General features: G+C 65.9%; 1 long non-coding RNA gene across 1 annotated transcript; it reads right to left on the reverse strand.

Annotated features, from left to right (window-relative positions):
• Nucleotides 1-12,592: 12,592 nt before the first annotated feature.
• On the reverse strand, nucleotides 12,593-13,433 carry LOC137141019 (uncharacterized). The gene is made up of 2 exons (XR_010916525.1): nucleotides 13,356-13,433; nucleotides 12,593-12,780 (listed from the first exon to the last, which is right to left on the reverse strand). It is a non-coding gene; the product is annotated as an uncharacterized lncRNA (long non-coding RNA).
• Between the last annotated feature and the right edge of the window lie 8,953 nt (nucleotides 13,434-22,386).

The raw sequence follows: 22,386 nt of genomic DNA on the forward strand, positions 1-22,386 counted from the left end.
GCTTTCCTTTTACCAAGGAAAACCTGACCGTTTTCCCGTGGGCGCGGAGGTTTCCGGCCCCGCTTCCCAAGGGCCGGGGACCGGGGTGGTTTTCAAACCGAGACGGGCTGGTTTTCTACCAGAGCCGCTCGCGACCCGCCAGGAATAAATGCCGGGAGGTCCGCAGGCTTCTGTGCGGGAGGAAGCCAGCCCAGCCGGGCGGAGCGGGGTGACCCTTCTGGCTGGGTCAGCGATGCAGCTGGGAGCGTCCCTCGAGAGTTTTCGCTCCTTTGAAAGCCCCAAATTTCCATCCCCCCCAAAAAAAATTTGAGAAAATGGGTCTCGTAGGTTCTGGTCATTTCATCCTTTGCCGAGGCGGGCCCAGACAATCTCTGAGCTCTCCTGGCCGGGGCCGGTGGAGGTCCTGGCTGGGCTCACCGCTGGCGGTTCAGGCCGCAGCCAAGGTGCAGGTTCTTTATCGTTATTATTCTAAGTTGTCTCTGTGGCAGTTCAATGCATCGGGGAGTGTTTACTGCAGGGCGTCTTGGGCACGCCCCGGGATCTGAGCAGGGCAGGGGGGGGCCCGGGCAGGGGGACCCGCCCCCAGAGGCCCACCCCGCCCTGCCACGGAACTGGATACCGCATTTGCCTTTTTTGTATTTTCTTTTCACACTAATATAAAAAAAAAGTATTTTATTTTATTTTATTTTGTTATTTCGAGCGAGGTCGACAATAAAAGGGTGAACGTGCAGCTCGCCGTGGCTCTCTGGGTGTTCTCGACAGCCCTGCTGGGGCCCCTCAGCCCTGACCCACAGTCCCCTGCTCGCCCAGCCCAGCCAGGGCCCCTCAGTCCCGACCCAAAGCCCCCCCCAACAGCAACACTCCAGTCTAGCCCTCTTAGCCAAAGGCCTTTTGCATCACACCGGTGGCGGCAGCTGCCTTCTCCCCGGCTCGCTGAGCTGTGGCTGGGGAGGGCAAGGGTTTTGCTGGGGTGACCCTACCCCATCTGGGGGCAGGTGGGTAATGAGAAGCCGGGGGGGGGGGGGGGGGGGCCTGGGCCGGGCCCCCGGGGTAAAGCAGAGTGTGTGCTCACGGGGTCCCAGCACCGGCCCCCAGGGCGGCAGCACTGAGTTGCTCCCAGCTGGCTCATGGATGGAACGAGTTTGTCAGGCCTCAGCCCAGCTCCCAGGGGCAGGTCCCCGGATCCCAGCAAACTCCCATCCCTGCCCACCCCCCTCCGGTGCTGGCCCCATCTGGCCCCTGCGCTGCCAACCCCCTCAGGGTAACCTCTGCCAGGGGCACCACCAGAGCCTGTGACTGCCTCAGGGGCCAGCATCAAGGGGGCTCTGGGTGTGTGCCCCCCCCCAGGGGAGGAGTGAGACCCTGCATGTTCCCACCCACCTTCTGCCCCCCCCCACCTGCGCTGGAGCCCCTGTTTCCATCAGACTACAGGGAGGTGGGGGTTGCACTGTGGGAGGCTGGGGGCAGCACCCCGGGGCAGGCAAGTGTCCCCTCTCCACAGCCAGCCTTGTCCACTGGGGGGCTGGGGGGGCGGCTGCACTCACTGAGCGACCCAGGGAGGAGAGGGGGAGCCGGGGGGCAACCCTGGGCCTGGCAAAGGGGAGGGGACCATTTTGGGGGGCAGGGGGTGGGTATAGCCACCCCCGAAGCCCAGCACAGAGCACTCACGGCTTGGGGCAAAGCGAGGGCACGAAACACGCCCCCCCGCCCCAGATCCTTTAGAGTCAGGGGCTCAGGGCTGCTGGGCATTTGGGGGCTGGGGTAGGGTTGGTGGGTGTTTCAGGCTCAGGTCGGGGTCACTGGGTATTGGGGATCCGGTGGGGCTGGGCGCTGGGGGTCAGGGGAGCTGGTTTTGGGGGTTGCTGGGCATTGGGGGTCACTGGGGGCTGCATCTGTTCCCTGTCGGGACCATCCCCCTCGCCCAGCCTGGCCCCCCGGGCCCTCGTTGCACAAGCGCCGGCTCAGGGACGCGTTATCTGGGGCCGAGCCCTGGCCGCTCTCACGCCCGCGTCCAGCGCAGCGGGCAAAGGGCGACTTTCATCAGCCGGGCCAGCTGCGGGCGGCCGCCGACCACGCGGGGATCAGCTGGGGATGGAGACCCCCCCCCCGCCTTCCCCCCCGAACCCTCCGCCCATGGGAAAGGCCAAGCTGCTCCGGCGCCTGATCCCAGCCCCCAGCTGCCCGCCTGGTGGTGCCCCTCACTCCTGACCCGCAGCCCCCTGCTAGCCCAGCCCCGGTGTTTAGTGGCCCAGGCCTGGCGGATGGCCCCACGGCGGCGCGTGCCTGTGGCACAGTGACTCGCTGACCTGCCCCCCCAGCGCCGCGCTGACTTGGGGGGGGGGGGGGGGGCCTTAAGACTTTAATCCACCCACCGGCCCCTTTGGAGTGGCTCTGACTGAGCGTGGGGGGGGGGGGGGAAGGGAGGGGCACTTCCCGGCTGGGGGAGAAGGAGCAGCAGCCTCCGGTGGGGAGGGGGCCAGTGAGGGCCGGGTGTCTGTGTGTCTGTCCTTCCTGCCGTCTGGCCGGTTCTCTCTACACCCTCCCCCCCCGGCCCAGCCTGTTCAATCACAACCAGGCGTTGCCAGCTGGGCCCCCTGCCCAGGGGCTGATTCTGGGGGTCCTGCGGGCCCAGGCTGTGGGGCGCTGTGGGGAAGGCGGCGCTCGAGGGGGGCGGGGGCGGTGCCAGGGCGAGGGGCACTACGCAGTCTGCTCGGCCATTACGAGGCAGACGAGGCCCGGCAGCTCGGCCCGGGTCACGCTGGGCTCTGGAGTAAATCCAGGCAAAGCTGCTTAGCCTGGTTGTGAAACTCCCACACGCAGAAACTCCCCAGCCGGCGCCAACCTAGGGCCCGACCCTGCCAGGGCAGGGAGACACCCTCAGCCGTGAGCCCCAGTGCCCTAGGACCCAGGCCACCCCCACCCCGTCAGGGCACTGGGCCGGCTGGGATCCAGCCTGGAGAAGAGGGTTGGCTTAGACCAGGTCTCCCAACCACCCTGCTCCTTTCCCAGTCGCTGGGACCTGGTGCCTCCTCTGGTGGTGGCCGGCCTTAGACGTACAGGGGCCATTCATTGATGGGCCCCGCCTGTGAGAAATGGCTCCGGGAGCACCTAGAGGCCAGCAGGGTTCTGAGGAGTAGCCGGCGTGGAGGTGCCACGAACGAATCGTGCCAACCCCACGTCATTTCCTCCTGTGGCAGGGTTCCTGGCCCCGTGGCGGGGGGGGGGGGCTGGAGACGTGGGACAGGCTGATTTCAGGGAGGCTTTGGATGCTGTCCTACAAGACATTGACATAAGCAAACCAGGTGAACGTGCTGGTCTAGGCGAAATTACTAACAACCGGGTGCCCAAGTGGTTGAGAGACGGGCCTCCGAGCGTTGTCAGTGCTCTGCTGTCCAACGGGGAGGGTGTATCGCCGGGGCCAGGCCTGGCTCTGGTGCTGTTCACCGCTTTTATTCACGGCTTAGGGGAGGGCCTGCTGAGAAGGGTTATAAAAGGTGCGGCCGGCACCGCGCTGGGAGGGGTTGCGAGCCCTCGCGGGGGCAGGCTCCGAATTCAACTGGCCCCTGCCGACTTGGAGAATCGGCCTGAATTCAACCCGGCGGAATTCACTGGAGGGAAGTGCAAAGTGCCCCAGGCAGGAAGGAAAACTCAAAAGGTGCCGCCGCCGAAGGGGGAACGACTGGCTCGGCGAGGCGGGTCTGGGGGTGATCCTGGATCACGGGCTGAATATGAACCCACCACCTGATGCCCTTGCAAAAAAGGCTCGGTTCCTCTGGGGTGTACGAGCAGCAGCGGCGTGCGTCAGTCACGGGCAGGGGGGGGATCGTCCCGCTCTCCTTGGCACCCGGGGGCGGGGCCCTCAGCTGCAGAGCTGTGCCCACTTCTGGGCGCCGCGTGTCACGAGAGACATGGGGAACCTGGAGCCAGTCCGGGCGGAGCGCAACAAAAACGATCAGCGCTGTAGAAACCCCGACCGCGGGGAGGGGAGGTTAAAAGAACCGGGCGCGTTTAGATTTGAGAAAAGGAGACTGAGGCGGGCCCGGGGACGAGTCGTCAGCCCTGCGAAGGGCGGCCCGACGGAGGCCAGGAAGCAGAGTCCTCGCAGCCCAGCGCAGGAAGGCCGAGACGTGCGGGGCTGTGTCTGCAGCGAGGCAGATTTAGGCTGGATCTTGGGGAAAACTCGCTGCGTCTCAGGGAATCCCCGGCGAGGCTGGACCAGCCCCAGTCAGGGCTGGGCTAGGCGCGTGGGGGGGGGCTGGCCCTGACACGTCTCAGGCTCCCTCGCTGTCACGGCAGGCCGTGGGCCGTAGCCGTGGGCTCGGAGCCAGGTGACCTGGAGAGGGGGCAAGGCTGGGAACGAGCAGGAACCGGGACGATTGCGGTCTTTGCAGGGGGAACGGGGTGTCGCTGCTGGAGCTGGCGGGTGGGGGGGGAGCTCAGCTCTGCCCCATCCTCACCGAGCCCAGGGGCCCCGCTTCTACGCTGCTGCCCCCTCCTGACTCCAGGTGGCTGGAGGGGGCGGTGAGACGCCAGCCTGCCCCCGATGCCTGCGGGCGGGGAAGGGGGGGGCTGGACGTCCTCCCTGCCGCACCCAGGCCGCCTCTGTGGCCAGGTCTCACTTTAGGCGGCAGGATTGGGCCCGCGAGCAGGCTCACGGCAGGGTGTGTGTGTGTGTGAGTGTGTGTAAGTGTGTGTGTGTGTTTGCACCACTGCCCCCTGCCGGTTCCCACTTCCCCAGCCCCGCTGCCCTCCAGCGCCAGGGGAGACGCCACGGCCCGATGCTGGGCCCCCCCCTGCCCGCAGCCCCCTGCCCCGTGCACCTGTAGCTGGTGACCACAAGGGGGCGTGTGCGCCTCACTTCCCCGTCGGGGGGGGGGGGGGGGGGCAGAGCTGGGGGGCAGGGGAGCTTGGGGCAGGCGGAGCAGGGGCGGCGGGGCGGGATTGAGGGGCACCGGCAGAGCTGGGGGGGCAGCAGGGATTTGCATACAAATCCTGCTACAAACAGACACCTAGGATCAGACCCCAAATGCAGCAGGTGGCCCCACCTCGGGGGGGGGGGTCAGTCCAAGCTCTGGGGTGTGCCCCCTGCTGTGCCGTGTGGGGCTGGCCCCCCCATGCAGAGGAGCTGGGAGGGCCCCCAGCAGGAATCCAGCCCCTGCCAGGCAAAGCGTCTAGCCACTCAGGCAGGGCCGGCCCTTTGTCGTCCCCCCCGCCCCCCTGTTTTTAGTCGCCATGGCAACAGTCCGGGGGGATGGCAGGTGGGGACGGGGCCACCGTGGGCTAAAAGTAAATCCCACAACAGTAGCGGTTCATCCCCTTCTCAAAGGTGCCAGGACTCCTGGGTTCTCTCCCGGCCCCGGAGGGGAGGGGTCCGATCACAGGACTGGGAGCCAGGACGCCACCTCCGTGGATGGGCTCGCCCTGCCTCAGTTTCCCCACCTGTACAATGGCCCGTGGCTGTTTCCCTCCCAGGACGGGTCCGGTTGCATCAGGGCCGTCCCGCTGAGGGGGGGTTGAGTCTGGCCCCACGAGTGAGTGAGCCGTGCCCCGGCTCCCATGGGGAAAGCGGGGAGGGGTGCTGGATGGGGCATGGCCCCGTCATTGATAAGAGACTGTCCGAGCACCGGATGCAGGGGGGGTGGCGGGGAAATGGGACTCGCAATCGCCTGCCTGAGTTACCCAACCAGCAGCTGGCCCCGAATCTCCCCCCCCCCAGCTCTGGGGGGGCTGACCCCTGGCACCTGCTGTTTGCTCACTCTTCACACAGCCACGTGGCGCTCGCCTCGCCTTCCTCAGCCTCAGCACGGTTTATAGACTCTGGAGATGCCGCCTCCCCAAATCCCAGGGACCCTTGTGGGGAAACGCCCCCCTCCGACGGCCTGTGGGGTATCTGCTCTTCGCCCCCCGATGGATAGAGGCGCGCTCCCTCCCACGCCTTTTGCCCCAGGCTCCCCGCACCCCAACAAATCCACCAGCAGGCTGAGCCTGGCTTAGCTCTCTGGAACAAGGAAGATTTCCCTCCTCTCTTGCAGCAGCCAGCCAGGGGATGGGGAAACCGAGGCACAGAGTGGGGTAGGGCCCAGTGCGAGTCCCTCCCCCACCTGGCCAAGCAGAGCAACTAATCTCACCCTGAGGCACTTGCAGGCACAAACCTCTGGGTGGCCAGGGGGTGAGGATGGAGCAGCTGGGTCCTAGATCAAAGCAGCCAGATCATTAACAAGACCCGTTTTCACACAGTTGCAACGTGTTGTGTAGATGGGACCTAGCCCTGTTCCCTAACCAAGCTAGTGCCTGGCACAGTCTGGGGAACTCGGTTCAAGGCCTGTCTGTAGCAGAGCAGCTTCCCGCCAGCTGGGGGGGGTGGATTAGAGAGCACGAATGCTGGCGGGGTTGGATAGGAAGCCGCTAAAGCCCCCAGTGCCGGTTACTCTGCCGGAGGCACCTGCCGGTCTCAGTTGCCAGGCGAGGGACTTCTTTCACAGTCAGGCGCTGCTGCCATGTGGCTGTTTTGGCAGCTGCCCCGGCCCACCCCAGAGGTAGCTGCATTGCAGCACTGTGTGGTGCCAGCCTCTTGCGGGCCCAGAGAGGAGCAGGGCGAAGGATGCTCTGCGCCGCCATGGCAACCTCAGACTCCCGCGATGTCGCCGCGTCGTGGGGCAGCGCCACCTCGCCTTTGCGGCCCGCTTTGGCTCCGTGGCTCTCTAGTTACTCCAGGCCCTGCCACTCAGAGCCGGGCCAGGGGCCGGGGAGCTGCCGGCTGGGTGCATCTTGCCACAGCCCAGGCCTGGGCCCCGATCCAGAGCAGCCTCGCATGTCACAGAGGACACGCATCTCTGTCAGACTGAGAGCTGACAAAAGGGGGGGGGTCCCCCCAGCTGTAGTCTCCCCCCCCCACCGAGAACCCCAAAGAAACGGGGAGTTTAAACATCAAATGAGACGCCATTTCCCAACCAGAAAGGGTCCTGCTGGTACCAGAACATTGGGTGTGGGCAGAGATTTCCCTGAAGCGCCCCTCCCCGTTGCTGGCAGCCCCTGAAAATCTGGGCCTTTTAAGGCATCTCAAGCCGGGGCCCCCAAACCTGAGGCTTCGGAAAACCTGGCCCCATGGAGATGTTTTGTTCTAGGTCCCGATCTCGCGAACTGCTCGGCGGGGACGCAGACCCCTCTTACTCTGCCGCGGCCCGGGCACCCTGCAGGCATCCGTGAGCGGGGGGATTTGAAAACACCCCAGTCCTCAGACAACTCCTGGCTCAAACACCCGGCTCTTCTCCGCCTGCCAACTCCCTCCGGGGCCACTGGGGGGGGGCAGTTTGTCCCCATTTGCCCCCAAGCCTGTGGAATCCGCCCCACCATGCCTGAGCAGCAACTGCACCCTGGCTGCGAGGGGGCAATGTCCGGGACGGGGAGTCTGGCGTCTTCCTCTCCAAGGTATTTTTTTTGGAAGGGCAGGAAGCTTCAGGTTCAGATTTTGCCCCCGGGCTCCCAAAAAACGCCCCTGTCCTCTTTCCACTTTCCATTTCCCGGGATCTCCTCCACCTTTGTACGACCCAAACAAACCCTGTATGGCCAGGCCGGAGAGCCGGAGACACCCCCTCCGCCCGGCCTTCTCGGGCTGGGTCAGACGGAGGGCGTGAAAAAGCCCCCCGAGATGGCGCTCGGGCTGGGAAAGTTGTAAGTTTGCAGCTGGGTTTGCCTGGCTGTTGTCTTGTGTGCGTGTTCGTGTGCGTGTGTGTGTGTGTGTGCACAGATCCAGCCCAGGTTTTCACAGTGTCTCTGAAATTGTAGACAGCATGCTGTGTGAATTTAGTTCCAGGACCTTCCCTCATCCCAGCCTCACACAGAGAACTGGGTTCTCCTCCTCCAAATCCAGCCTGAAAAGTTTTTCTTTAAGAAAAAAAAAGGCTTCTAAAAACTGCTCAGCAACTTGAAAGGAGCAAAAAAAGAGAATTTTTTTGTCTTTCTTCACACTTCCCCCCAAGCCCTGCCTGGCAGAGCCACAGCCTAGCACTGAGTCGCTCTCCCATGTGGAAGGACTCAAGAAATCATCCGGCAAGTTTTTGAAAGAAAAACAAAACTTTCTTCTCCAAGGTGGTCCCGGGCCGCAGTCTGAGAATGGAATATTTATAACCCGGCCTGCGTCGAGCAGACGGGACAAAAATCACATTTTTTTTTACACCCTCCCCCCATTTTTGGGGGGGGATTTCAGGGGGAAAGACAGAAAATAAAGATGTGGAAAGTTTTTGGAAGAGGAAGATGACCGATCTTCCTCGCCCTTGGTTTGGGTTTTTCTTTTTCAGTCATTTCTCTGGATGTTACGTTTTTCTCTTGGAAAGAATCGAAGTGCCCTGAAAAGTGGCATCTCAGTGGCGAGTTGCCAAAGGGTCCGATTCTGGGGGAGAAAACGCCAAAGAGGAAAAGAAAAGCACCCTTTCCGGGGCTCGCGATTCACCACCCCATTCCAGCTCCCAAAGGTACGATTCGTTTTCTTGTAAAGAACTTTGTAAAAACTATAAACCACAGTTGTCGGGGGAGCAGCGACGCTTTTGCCCAGTTTAACGGTTTCCGTTTTAAGGGGATTGTTTGGCTTCTGGGACACTTTGTCTCAGGACCTGCCCGGCATGATTTTAATGTTTTTTTGGAAACCTTGAGAAAGACTCGATCCTTTTGAGACGCAGCGAGACGCGTGAGTAGTGACACCGAACTTCTGTGCCTACAGGGAAAACGCAAATGTAACGAAGTTCGCTTAGGTTCCCCGTGGCCAACGCAACCAGGGTTGACTTGAGAGTAAATTTCCCAGCATCCAAGTTTCATTTTGATGGGTTTCTGCCCTTAAATGCAAAGTTATCAAGCTGCCTTTTTCTCTCTCCCTCCCTCTTCCTTTGGCAGAACAATCCAGGAGGCGCCCAACTTCTGGAACCAGATCAGGTCCAATTAAACCAGATGGGAGGGGGGGGGGGGGACCCGCGGCCAATTACTTCGCCAAATTACAATTTGTTAGGTAGGGATTACGCAGCCCAAAGAGGCACTTTTATTGCGTTTGCTTCTCGCACCGCTGCAATTTGTTTTGCTTTCTTAACTTGGCACAAGAATCCCTGGGCTGTGGGGCGGCCTTCGCCCCTCCTTTGCCACCAGGGTTTTTATTATGAACGTTGCGGGCCGGTCTCTTCCGGGGGTGCCCGTCGGTCGAGTTTTGCTGATTTACCCCACCTGGGGGTTGCTTTGCAGTTATGCTTGGGAGCGTTCCCACCCCCAGAAGCCCTGGAGATGGATGGCTAACCACTGGGTGATACCGGAGGGGGTGAGGGGGGGGGGAAATCCCCTTTGTAACAAACCTGGAAAATCCATCTGCAATGTGTCCCGTTCCCGGCGCCCTGAACTGTGCTGCTTTCCGGGTTCTTCGGACTGGGTGGAGTGGCCCCGGTGGCTCACTTCTTGCGCGGCTGGAGCTGGCTGGGGAGGGGGGCGTTAAATCTCCAGGGACAGGTGCAGAGAGAAGGGGAATGCAAAGGCTGATCTGGGCCGGGGTGGCACTGGGATCCCAGTGGCTGGGGAGAGCCCAGGAGGACGGAGCAGGGCGGCTGGCGCGGCAGAGGTCGCTGGGGCAGAAGAAGAAGCCCCTAAAGGGGACATTTGGGTGCCAGCAGCCAGGGGCTGCGTCTGGAGTGGGGGGCACAAGTCCTGGGCGGATCCGGCGGTGGAGGGGGCTCGGGCGCAGGGCCTGGGATGAGAAACCAGCACCTGCGGGGCAGTGGGGGAACCCTGGTTCTTGGCACCCTGCGGCCTTCACTGCCCAGCCCCGCCAGAGCCCCGGGGCCTGCCGGGAGCCGCGTACGGCGGCCATCTCTAGCCCCCGCCAGTTCCATTGGCAAGGCCCATCCGGAGCCGGGTGGCACCTGGAGAGACGTAGGCCCCGGCCTGCAGTTGCCCGTGCTCAGGGAAGGGCCTGCATCCCATGCCCGGCCTGGGGACCCCTGGGGGTCCCTCACTGGCGCGCTGGCCGGGGCCTGACCTCCCCGGGCAGGGGGAGGTGGAGCCTGGGCGTGAACCAGCCGCGCCCCGGTCACGGCTCCCTTGGCCGGCTGCCGGGCGGCGTTGGCAGCACCGTGGCAGGGTGAGGCCGAGGATTTCGCTCTCCCCGGAGGAGCTTCCCAGAAGCCACCGGGAATCGATCCCGGCGGGGCGGGCGGTGCCCAGCCTGTGCCCCACCCAGGGAATTCCTGCTGCCTCACTTTACGGCGTCAGCAGTTAGCGTGCGTGCCGCGGCGCGGCGGTGTGACGGGGAGGGGAGCGTCCCTCCGTTGCCGTGTGGCCCCCCCCCCGCGATCGGGGCCCCGACGTGCTAGGCGCTGCGCAGACCCTACCCGAGATCAGGGTCCCTACCAGCACTGTCCCCAGATAGAGGCGCCCACGGGGAGGTAACTCCAGGCACCCGATTCATTTCAGTCTCAGGGCTTGGGTGGTCCGGCGAACGCGGGGAGAGAGGTCATGGAAGGCCGTGTGGACAGTCTGATTTCAGCCTGCACCAGGCTCGTGTCCATTCGGCTGCGGCTGGCTGCCCCCTGGGTTTGCCCCCGTCTGCCCCGGGGAAGCCGGGCCGGGTTCCCCCGAACGTGGAAACCGACCCGGTAACTCCGGCGCAGCCCCCGGGGGCCCTCCTCTGCTTCCCGAGCAGGAGCAGCCTTTTCCCACGCTGCTCCCGTCAGCTGGGAACTGGGGGGATCCGAGCTGCCGCGGTGGGAACCCCACGCCGGGTGGCTTGAGCACCAAAGCGGGGTGGAATCGGATTGAAATGAACCCGTGTAGACAAGGCCTTTGTTAAACCACTTCGGACACACTGCGCTACCGTCGAGGAGGAGCGGGTTTGAGGAATGGGTTTGCTCTGATTTAACTAACCTGGCGCGAGGTTGTGTCCAGACAGGAGCACGCCCAGCCCCACCACTTGGCTCCCGGCTCCCTGGGCATAACTGCCGGCCAAAGGGCCCCATTTTCTGGGGCCAGACGTGAGCCCCCCACACTCAGCCACTCCCCACTGCGCCCTTTGGGGAAGCTGTCCCACGGGGGCCTGGCCCAGATGTCTGCGGGGATGAGGCGGCCCAGGGGGCCGGGGATCTCGGCAGCCTGGGCAGGATGGGTTGGCTTAGCCGGGGGGCTGGGGTGGGTGGTTGGTTTTTTTAAGGTAAAATGGGGAGGGGTGGGCACTCGGGTGGGTCCCCAGCTGTGCACAGGGCACGGGGCCTGGCCCCAGCTGGTACAAGTGATCCCAGATTCGTGGGCCTGGGAGCCACCTGCCATCTGTGCTGTGCCCGGGGCGCTGGGAGGGGGACGGGCGCGCCCAGCGGGACACGAGGGCCCTGCCCGCTGTGGAAGGGCAAGCAGGGTCAGGCTGGGACTCAGCCGCTCCTGCCCCCGCCCGGCTGCGCTTGTTTATTTGTGCGTTTGGCTCCGTGCGGCTCTGGCCGGCTCAGCCTCCACCCAGGCCCCCGGGAGCTCCCGTACCAGCCCCCGGCCAGCGGGGAGGCAGCTGGGCCCGGGGACCCCAGCCCGCACGGGCTCCAGCTCCGAAGATGCAAGGGAGGTTGCTCTGATCGGGGCATTTCCCGGTGTCTCAGACACCCTCGTCCACACACAGGGCAGTGGCTGGCCCCCGGACGGACCTGAACTGCCCGGGGCTGGCTGTGAATTTCCATCACACGCTTGGTACAGTCAGGTTCAGTTCGGGAGCGAGGGGCACCGGCAGAGCTGGGTGGTTGGAGCCCAGGGCTGGGCTAGCAGAGGGCTGCGGGTCGGGAGTGATGGGCAGAGGCCGAGGTGAAACCAGCCCGGCTCGTTGGCGATGTGGCGTGCCGAGCCGGGCGAGGCCGCCCGCTGCAGAGAAGCCTCCGTCCCGTGCCGTGCCGTGAGTCATCGCGGACACCTTGCAACATGCCGGGGCGGTGGCTGGGAGCTGGAGCTGAGCCGGGCGCGGGAGAATCCTAGGGGCAGACGCCGTAACTCGATGCCCGCTGGGAGGGAGGGCGGGCGGGCGGGGGAGGGTAACTCCCCACACCTGGTGGCATCTGGGTGACCTTTTCCATTCAACGGGGCCCAGCCCCATTGTGCCGCCAGCTCCCGTGCAGCCGCACGAAGGCCGGCTGGCTGGGCGACTGTCCGTAATTCACGGGGCCGCCCCAGCACCCCGGCCTAGCTCCTCCAGTCCTGTTTCCTCGTTCAGGGGCCTCGCCGTCACCAAGGGAGGGGCCCCATCGGGGCCCCTTGGCTGATGCGTCTCCCCCAAAATCAGCTGGGAAGGATGGAAAATGTCCCCTCCGAGTTGTTTCTGCCCAGCCCCCTCTGGTGGGGCAGCCAGGACTCCTGGATTAGCTTACTGACTCCGGCCTGTGGCGTCTGCAGGACCAAAGCCACTTGCGAGCGCTGTGCCTCAGTTTCCCCTAGCCTGGGTGGCTTAGATGGACAGTGAGGCTCCCCAGCAGAGGTGAGGGACTGCAAGGCCCCCTGCAGGGCACCCGGCGAGGGTTTGTTGCCCCACTGTGTTCCCCCATCCCTGCCAGGCCTCGAAACCCTCTCGAACCCGCAGAGAAGCCAAGGGAGCAGCTGACAAAATAACAGCCAGGAGCGGGAACAAGCGGCGAAAACAGAGAACCGGGTTTCAGCCACGCCACGTCCCGGGACAAGTGTTTCCTGGCTCAGACCTAGGGAACCTCAAGCCCAGTTTCTCGTCTCATCCAGCAGCTTCCTGCAAGAGGCAGTCGGGGGGGTGATCTGCCGACGCGGGGGTTTCCCCTGTCAACACAGAGGGTGTCTCCTGCCCCAAAGCATGGGCTTGGGGTGTTTGATTCCTCCCCAAGCACCCCCCCTTCCTGGCATCACACTGTCCTTTATCCTCGGCAGGACCCTGCTTGGTGCTGTCTGGTGGCAATGAGTTCCACAGGCTAACAGGGGACGTTGTTGCATATTAGATGCAGATGATAAGAGGGGTGATTTGGTCTGGTCCAAGAGACCCCAAACCCCCAAAGTCTCTCCCCAGTATCCCCCACCCCTCCCTCATTCTCTGGTTTCGAGGAGGACATAGCCTGGAGCTGCCGAGGTTGGTGCTCATGAGCATCTGGGACAGGAAGGTCTCAGCAAGGGGCTGGGGGCGGACGCTGTGGAGCCCAGGACTGGGCTGGGCTGGGCAGGACAAATTGGAATATTTACGGTGACCCGTCATAGGGGAAGCTTCGATTTCGGGGTTTGATCTCCACCCCCTTTACTTCCCTGGGGGAGGAGACACCCACCGCTTGGCCACCATCATCCCAAGAGGCCTGAGGTGATGTCACCTGGCTGCAGCAGGCTGATTGGCTGGTGTATCACCTTACCTGGATGTTCTGCCTTCAGCAAGGCGGGACTTCCTGGATCGCCATCCTCTGGGGAGTCATGCCCCTCGCAGTGTGCCTGGGTTGCGGGGAGAGAGGGGGCGCAGTGTCACGCCGAGCGCCGCCCCGCCCCATGGTGGCATGGGAGGGAGCTGGCCCAGCAGGGGCTCCCGGCAGGTGTGACTCGCAGCCGGGCGGTTTATTCGCCCCACATGTGCAGCGTTCCCGTTTCCAACCCGCGCACGGGGAGCTGTGAAAGTTCCTTCCAGCAGCAGCTACAGCCTTGGTGTGTCCCCCCCCACCCCCAATCGCCCTCCCCATCCCGGGTAGGGGCCGTGCAAAGGGCTCCCAGGGAGCAACATGTCGGGGCTGCCATGAAACCTGTGACGGGGCCCAAAGCAAACACGCCGGCAGCCCCCGTCCCGCAGCCCCGGGACCACCCAGCGAGCTCTGCCGGTGCCCCTCAATCCCGACCCGCAGCCCCCTGCCAGCCCAGCTCTGCTGAGAAGTGTGTGTTGCTCTGTGTGTGTGTGTGTGTGTGTCTGCGGCTGTGTACATGCGTGTGCGCGCGTGTGTCGGCCTCTCTCTGCGCGCGTGCGGCCCTTGTGTCAATGCATATGGGTGCAAATTTTTCCAGCTGTGCGACCGAGCCCCGAGGTGACCTCACTGCCCAGCTCCTGCCATCGCCCCCCTGCGCCGCGCTGGCGTGTCGCGGAGACGGCTGGGCGGTGGTTGACTTTCCAGCAGCGTCTTCTGCTAGCCCTGGTGCCAACCGGGAGGCCGGGGAGATGGGCTCAGACCCGGCACCTCCCTGGTGAGAGTGAAGGGGCGCTGCCCTCCAACTCAGCACCAGCCCCTGCCTGCCCCCTTGCTGGGCACTGCACCCCGTGGGTTTGCCGGCTTGCCGCGGAGGATAACGAAGGAAAACACCCCCCAGACAGGGCGAGGCTAGGACCAGCAGGGCCCGTGTTGCCGGCTTGCCTGGCGGCCGCCCGGGGATTGAACCGGGGGGGCTCTGGAGCAGAGGCCTGAGTGTCCCCCTTCAAACCTCCCTTTGCGGGGGGTCCCCTGTGCTGCCTCCCACCTGGCCCTGCCCCGGCTAATGTGTGGGGTGGAGAGCGGGGGGCGGGCAGGGTGGCAGTCAGGAGCCGGGGGTGCTTTGGCAGAGGGGAGCGCGGGGGAAGGTGGCTGCGGGAACCCGCAAGACCGTCCCGGCCTCGGCTCTCCCAGCCCCCGGGGCCAGCGGGCCACCTTGGAACCGGTCACTCCCCCATCCCGCCCCCCCCAGCGCTGGGATCAAACTCCTTTGAGAGCCCCTGAACCTGAAGCAATGGGCTTTGAGGCAGCTGCCTGCCCCGGCCGGATTAGCAGCCTGGGGCGAGCGGGATTGAATGAGGCGCTGGCCCAGCGGAGGGGTCAGGGCGGGGGGGCTGGCCTGGCGCTCCCGGGGAGCCAGAGTCCCCAACCCGTGGGGGCTTTCGAATGTGTTGTCCCCCGGCCCCGGCTCAAAGCCCATGGGGGGGCCAAGCGAGGGGGGCTTGCTCTCCAGGGGTTGTCCCCACCCCCCTGTCCCTTATGCAACCGGCATGGCCGGGGGGAGGGCATGGGTGGGTGCATCTGGCAGGGTGTCACACCTGGGGCATGCCGGGGGGGGCACTGGAAGCCTTGAGGCCTGTTCTCCGTGGGGGGGACGCGAGGATCGGGGCGAGGGTGAGTCCGGCCAGCCCCGCCAGCCCAGAGCCCTCTCCCAGCCGCGCCCGGGTCTGAGCGTGTCTCCTGCCCCCTGAGCAGTCCCACGGCCCTGCTGCTGGCAGTTCCCACGCCCGCTCTGTGCCACGCCGGGGCCAGGCTGCCCCCTGCACCCGCGGCTCCAGCCCCACTGCCCCTCCTGGCCCACCGCCACCGACCCGCCCTAAGGCCGCACAGGGTTAAACCAATCGGGCACCTCGGCCGACCCTGGGGTCGCTGACCGGCGAGGGGGGGCTGTGACTTCAGCGCCTGCGCCGTCTGGGTGGGGGCAGCGGCAGGGCTGGGGGGAGCCCAGGGCGGGGACAGCAGGGCTGTGGGTCGGGCTGGGGGGCAGGTTCACACGTGCGGGTTTTGTAACCTGCACTATTCGTGGCCTTTCCAGAAGCCCTGCTTTCCTCACTGGGGCGGCCCCGGGAGTTTCCCGGCCGGTTCCAGCTCCCTGGGTCCCGGGCGGTGCCGGGAGCTGCGGGCGGGGATCCCCGCCCCAGTGCACAGCTGGGACTCGGGGAAGCCAGTTCAGGGTGGAGCCGGGCGCCCCGGGGGCGCCTCGAGAACGGCCCGACTTGGAGCTTTTACAACCTACAGCGGAGCGAGGAGGGGCCCGTCTGCCTCCCCCGCCCGTGCCAGCCAGTCCTGGGGAAAGCCCCTACCCCAGCCCTGCCCTCCTGCCCCGGGAGTGGGGAGAAGCGCCCCCTTCCGTTCGGGGCTTGTCCCGGGGGACGTTCCCCCCCGGGTGTGGAAGCAGGGCTGGGGGGCAGAGTCCGTGGCCAGCCTGAGACTCCAGAGCCCCGTCTCTCGTTCGCTTCCGTCCGTCTGGCCCCCGTCCGTCTGTCCAGCCCCGTGCACTGCCCCGTCAGTCGGTCGGTCGGTCTGTCTGTCCGCCCGCCTCCCCAGCCCGGGGCCCGAGCGTGCGGCCGGCGGGGGCCAGCGCTTTGCACCGGGCGCTGCAGGCCCCGGCGCTCTTGGCAGGCGCGGGAGGAATGTGTTTCGGTTTGAGTTTCTTGGCAGGCCCGGCTCCCTTCCATCCCGCCTGCACTTGGCTCGCAAATCTATGCCCATGGGCTGCGACTTGGGTGGGCCGGGGCCGGCTGGGCGGGGGAGGGGAGCTGCGCAGGCGGGGGGGAAGAAGAGCTGGCTTTTGCTGTTCCCATTGGTTGCCGGGACAGGCGCTCGCCTCTTCTTCCCCCCCCCCCCCCCCAAACTCTTCCTTGCTGGGGGGGGGGAGATCGGGGGGGGGGGGGATTAGGATCTGCCCCGCTTGAATCTGCAGCCCTGGGGCCGCGTTCTGGGCCCGGGCGGTGTTGGGAGGCCGATGGGGGGCGCCCCCCGGCCCGGCCTGGCTGCTGGGAGAGGCGCCGGGTGGGGGGGGGGGTAAGCGGGTGACAGCAGGACACGCGGGGGGGAGGAGCCGGTTGCCACCCTGGCTCGCATGCTGTGCCCGTCCCCCTGGCATCTGGGCGCTCGCCGGAAGATGCTTTGATGGGGCGACGGGAATTTGGGTAAAAATAAGGAGGGGGCTCAACTGATCCCTTCCAAGCCCCCTGATTGCAGGGGGGGGCGGCGACACCCACCAGCCCCCCCCCCACATACACACACACCTTTCCTGCCATGCCTATTTATCCCACAACACCTCTCCCAGCCCCCCGCCGTTCCACCCCCCTTCCGTCCAGCACCACGGGGTGCCCAGGCCCAACGTCTGCCCAGCACGCTGAGCGGCCAGGCCGCTTGGCAATGGAGCAGCATGTGCTGGGACCTGCGGGACACCCCCCACGCCCGCTCCGTCTCTGCACCCAGCAGGCAGGACGTGGTGTCTCGGCCTCCCCAGGCCCCCGGCTCCCTGCGTGCGGCTCCGTGCATGACTCAGCTGATTGGATGCTCTGGGCACGCGAGGCTGGAGCCGGCGAGGGGGGGACGCCATGGGGGGGCCCTGTCCCATCTCCATGGGGCAGATCCGGGCAGGGCTGAGCTCTCGCAGATCCGTCCCTGCTCCCAAGGGTCAGTGGGGCATCGCCCGGCCACATCTGCAGGGCGCCCGCCCCGTATCGCCGGCGTGCGGCCGCCCCACACTCCTGCCCCAGGGCAGGGTCAGGCTGGGGGATGCCCGGGCAGCAGGGCTCTCAGGACCCCCGGGGTCTCTTGCTTTGAGCCTCGGGCCCCGTGGCCAGGCTGCTTTGCTTTCGCGCGTGGCGGGCAGGGCCCCTCACCCAGAGTGCCCGGGGGCGCCCGGAAGGCCCCAGAGCCCCTCTCCGGCACAAAGCACTGTGCCAAGGCTGGGCTCTGCCCTGCCCAGTGACAGGCTGCGCCGTGGGGGGGGATTGTCTGGCCCCTGCCGTGCCGGGGGGGCAGAGAGGGGCCCATGGGCCCTTCTGGCTCTAAACTCTGTGGATGGGGATTGCGAAAGGGGGGGATCCAGGCTGGGGGCCAGGACTCCTGGGTGTGAGGCAGGGTCTAGTGGTCAGAGCAGGGGGCTGGGAGCCAGGACACCTGGGCTCTATCCCCAGCTCTCCCACGGCTTCCCTTCCTGGTGGGGTCCCCGCACTGAGCGCAGCCGGGGGCCGGGCTGCCGGAGTCCCCTGGCCCCTGTGTGCAGCGTGGGGCCGCAGCCCCCCCAGCATGGAGCTGTGAGGGAAGGGGATTTCCTGGTGCTGTTGGAACCCCCCCCCCCGAGAGACAGAAGGTGGGTGCACCCCAGGGATTAGGGCGCTTTGCCCAGTGGGGTGGGACCCACGGCCAACAGCTGCAGGGCTTCACCCCCCCCCACCCCAGTTTTATTTTGTGCTGTACAATGGGGCGGCTCCGCTCCCGGCCGATTGCCAGGGTTGGCGGGGGGAGAAAAGAGGGATGAATGGGGCTGGGAGGGGGGCACTGGGGGGGCAGCAATCGACTCAATGACTAGACAAGCTTTTGAAAGTGGCCTACAAATTCCTGGGTCCTGGTTGGGGGGGGGGGAGGGGGGGGTTGGAGATCCCCAGGGCTCCCAGAGCCTTGCGTGGCCCCCCCCCCACCTCAATGGGCCGCTCTCTGGCTGTGGGGAGGGGGGCCGTGCGCCACTTTCTCTGTCCCCCCCACAAACCTCTCCCTTGGGGAAATGTTTCCGTTCCTTCCTCTCTGCTTCCCTGCCCCCCTCTTCTCATTTCACCCCCTCCCCCCCCCGGTGCCTTACCACGCGCCCCAGCTCTGTGCACGCCACCCTCGCCTTCCCTTCCCCCACCCCCCTCCTTTGGCCCCTCTAAAACCTTTCAGGCCCCCCCCCCCAACCTACAAGCACCCCCCGGCCTCCCCCGCGGCCCCATTCTTCCCCGGTGACACGCGGACAAAGCCCCCAGACGGGCTCTCAAAGGGGGAACTGAGGCGTGAGAATCCCCCCTCCGCCTCCGCCCGCCCCACTGCAAACCAAACCCTTCTTCCCAGAGGGCCGCGGGGCCCCCACCCCCCCTTTTCGGGGGCGAGTTCCCCCCCCCACTGCTCTCCAGGGAGAGGCTGGAAGCAGTTGAGGGCGCTGACGTTGAATGCCACACACAGACAGCCCCCCCCACCCCCCGGCCGCCCCCACACTCCAGCTTGTTCTCATTTCACCGCCTCGTGGCCTGTCGCAGCCGGGCTCAGGCCTGGCTCCCCCTCCGCTCCCAGGCCAGGTTGAGCGCCCGGGGAGGAAGGGGGGGGTGCCAGCCACGGGGAAGGAGACTGAGAACCAGAGCCGGGTGCTCGCCCTGCCGTGCCTCAGTTTCCCCCCCCCCCCACTTTGGAAATGGGGGGGTAATGATACTGGGCTTTGTGTGTGTGTGCGCCTGAGCCTGTGGGCACACATGTGGCTGGGTGTGCACATCTGTGTGCGCGCATGCACACGTGTGCCGGTATGCATGAAGCTGGGTGTGTCTGTGTGTGCGTCTCTGTGCATGTGCATACGCACACAAGCGTGTGCGCTGTGGCGCAGGCGGCTAGTTTAGCCCTCTCGTGGGTACTGTGCCCTCTTCGGCTATGACTATGGCCTGCCTGGGTGGGGGGGGCCCCATCCCACCCTCCGCCCCGAGCCCCAACCCAGGGACCCTGTGTGAAATAGTCTTCAAACTGCCCCATCCGTGAGGTACTCCCTTCCCCGGGTCACCTGTCTTTGGCCCCACTGCTCACAGTCCGCTTCCTGGAGCTGGGTGGGGAGGGGTTCTCCCTCAGGCCTGTGCCTTGGGTCCCTGGCCATAGCCAGACAGGTACCCCCATCTCTGGTACCTTTGGGGTTGTCACATGTGGCAGTGGTTGCTCCAAGTCCTGTAGCAGCTCCACTCCTGCTCTTAACTCCCTTCCAGCTACCCTTGGCTGCCTGGCTGGGAGGCTTTTAACTGCTGGGGCAAGCTCCTGGATTGGCCTCAGCTGGCCTGATTGGCCTAATTGCCCCAGAGTAGCCCCAGCTGGATCACCCAGGGAAGAGGGATTTGTTCATTCTGGGGCTAATATAGACCCCCCCCCCACCCACTACTCTCCTGTAGCCATCAGGTCTGGCCCTGTCACAGCGCGGTCAGCCGCTAATCTCGGTAGCAGACAGACGCAGCCGCCGGGGTCAGGCGCTGAACCGGGGCTTGGGAAATCTGGGTTTCTCTGTCCAGCCCTGCCTCAGTTTCCCCTCCCACCCCTGGCAGCTCCGTGGGGCTGGCCCCCTTCCCCGTACAGCCCTGCCAGCAGTGCCCGGGGCCTTGGCCCGGGACAGTGGGTGGGGCTGGGGGGCCATCCCTGACGATGCACTTGGTTGCCGGTTGTTTGTTTTTAATTACCGAAGCCACACGTCAGGCGCCCTGGCTTGAATTCAGGTGGGAGCAGGGGGGTTGGGCGCCTGCCCTCGCCCCCCTTGCTTTCCCCCCCCCCTCCCCGCTGACTGAGGAGGGGAAGGGAGGGCTGGTGCCTGGGACCGGAAAGTCAGCTGGTCCTGATGCTGGGTGGAGGCCGGCCGGGGGCTCCCCACAACGCTCGGCATCGTTAGGCTGCGGGGAAGCTTCGTCGCTTTCCAGGCCCCCCCCCCCCCCCAAATCCAGGCTGGGGCCTCGGCTGTGCTCCACTGATGGGCGGGGGCTGTGGGGTGCCAGGCTGGCTCTGGGGGTCAGGAGAGGGGTGAGCCTTTTGCATCAAGGTGTTAGTTCGGAGGGAGAGGGGGAAGGGAACGGGGCAGGGGGTCTTTCCCCTCTAGGGGGCACCGGTTCCGATCTGCCCCAGGGCAGGGCCAGGCTGGCTTGGGGGGTGCAATGGCCCCTCTCAGCCCTGTCCAGTCAGCGAAGCCTGAAAGCCAGGGTGGGGGGCACTGCGGGGACACACTGCCCTGGAGGGGGCATTCAATGGGGCCATTCTGCTCCGGGTGTGGCAGCCAGCCAGCTGGCCCCCGGGCTGTCTGGAGGCCCCGAGGCCGGCACGGGGAGGTGGCCCCTTAGCGGCGGGATAAACGGTTGCGTCTCCGGCACTAAAGGAGTCGCGGGAGGAGACTGGACGAAGCAACAGTGGGGTGAGCGGAGAAGGGGCAGGTGATGCCAGCACTGGGAGCAGGCGGGACCCAGGCGTCCTGTGGGGCACGGGACCGAGCCAGGAGAAGATGGGACCCAGGCGTCCTGCGGGGCACGGGACGGACCCAGGCCTCCTGGCCAGCCCTGGGCATCCCACGCGTTTCCCTTTCACGCTCTGTTTCTTTCCGGGTTTATTCGTTTGCTCGTTTTATTTTATTATGCAACGACCCAGATGGTCCCGGACCCCCAGTGCCTCCCCACGCGCCCCTTTCCATGCCACGGCCTGTCTGGGGATGACTCACGGGGGTGTGCAGAAGAGATCGGGGGGGGGGGTTGGAAAAGATCCCCCCCGAAATCAAATACGCAGTTATTGTGCGGCCCGAAGTTGCTCTTTCCTGTCACCAGCTGGCTGCCAGCTGCGGAGGCCCCGGCCCCATCCCCCCCACTCCTCCCGGCCCCCCCACACCCAGATCTGCCTGCCCCAGCCAGAAGGGCGGCTTCGGCCTTTCTTGGACGCACTTAAAACGGCCGGCCTGGGACTCTGCGACCGGCCCGGCCAGAGGAGGCTAAGCAGATTCACCCCATGTGTGCGCTCGTGGAGCACGGGAAGCGGAAGGGACGCGGGGGGGGCTGGAGCCTGTTGACGGGGGGGGGGGGGGGCTGGGGTGAATTTACCCAGCCTGGGACGGGACTGGGGGGGAAGGGGGGTTCATGGACTGGACCAGCCCAGCGGGAGCCGGCAGCACAAAGAAGCTGCTTGCTCGGAGAACAGGCTATGGGGCGTCAGGCTATGGGGCAGCGGGTCGGATCAGCTCTTGGCATGAGCCGGGCGGGGTCAGGCCCTGGGCCCCCGTTACCGCCTGTGCCCGGCCGGCTCCTCTGCCCCGTACTTGTGTCTGGGGGTCAAGGAAACCATCTAGGTTCCACCCTCCAGGCCTGTTGCGGCGAGCGGGGCCCTGCTGGGAAAAAGTGTCCTAGCCCCCGCACAGCTAGCACCAGAGGGGAAATCCCCAGGGAGGGCGTGAGGTCTAATCCAGCGCGGGACGCAGCAGGGGACTGGACACGGAGGCCGGGCTGGGGCGTCTCGCTCGTGCCGGGGCGGTGGGGAGCCCCGACCCCCACCCGGGAGCTCACTGCGATGGAAAGCGACTCCCAGCCGGTACGTCAGCAGAAATGGCTGGTGACTGGCCCGTGCCGCAGCCTGGGCGCTCGGGGGGGGGCGGGGGGCACCGGAGCCGGAGCGCCCGCCTCACTGTGCCACCGCCTGGCCCGGCCCCAAAGCAGAGCCGCTCTGCGCCGTGTCAAAACAAACCCTCCCGGCCCTGGGAGCAGGCGGGCCGGGAGCTCGGCCATTATCGGCTTCCAACTCATAACAAACACCCAGAACACCCACCTCGCCGGCCGGCCCGGCTGGCTGGGAAAGCAGGAACGCGGGGACAGGCGCGGGACCCGGAGCCTCCAGCCCCCGGCGGGAATCTCCCTGCACCCGGCGTGGGGCCAGGGGCGACGGCTGGGCCTGTTTTGGGGGGCTGCCTCCGGGCCCCCCGTGGCCACGCTGCTGTTCATTTCGCTCTCCGTCGCTTGCCCTCCCCTTGCCAAGGCCGGCGCCGCCTTTCGCCCTGGCTGACCGGGGCAGCGAGGGGGGCACAGACCAGGCTGGCCTGGTTTTTACAGGCTTCCTGTGCGGCCGGGGTGGGGACCAGGAGACGGGGAGCCCGGACGGGGGCCGCGCACCCGGGCCGGATCCCTGCCAGCGGCTCGGCGCTTCCAGACCAGGCCTCTCGTGCCTGGGAGTCAGCGCCTGG

The sequence above is a fragment of the Emydura macquarii genome, unplaced genomic scaffold, assembly GCF_026122565.2.
Source record: "Emydura macquarii macquarii isolate MOO-44397 ecotype Brisbane River unplaced genomic scaffold, CSIRO-AGI_Emac_v2 contig_2994, whole genome shotgun sequence".
Lineage (NCBI taxonomy): Eukaryota > Metazoa > Chordata > Testudines > Chelidae > Emydura > Emydura macquarii.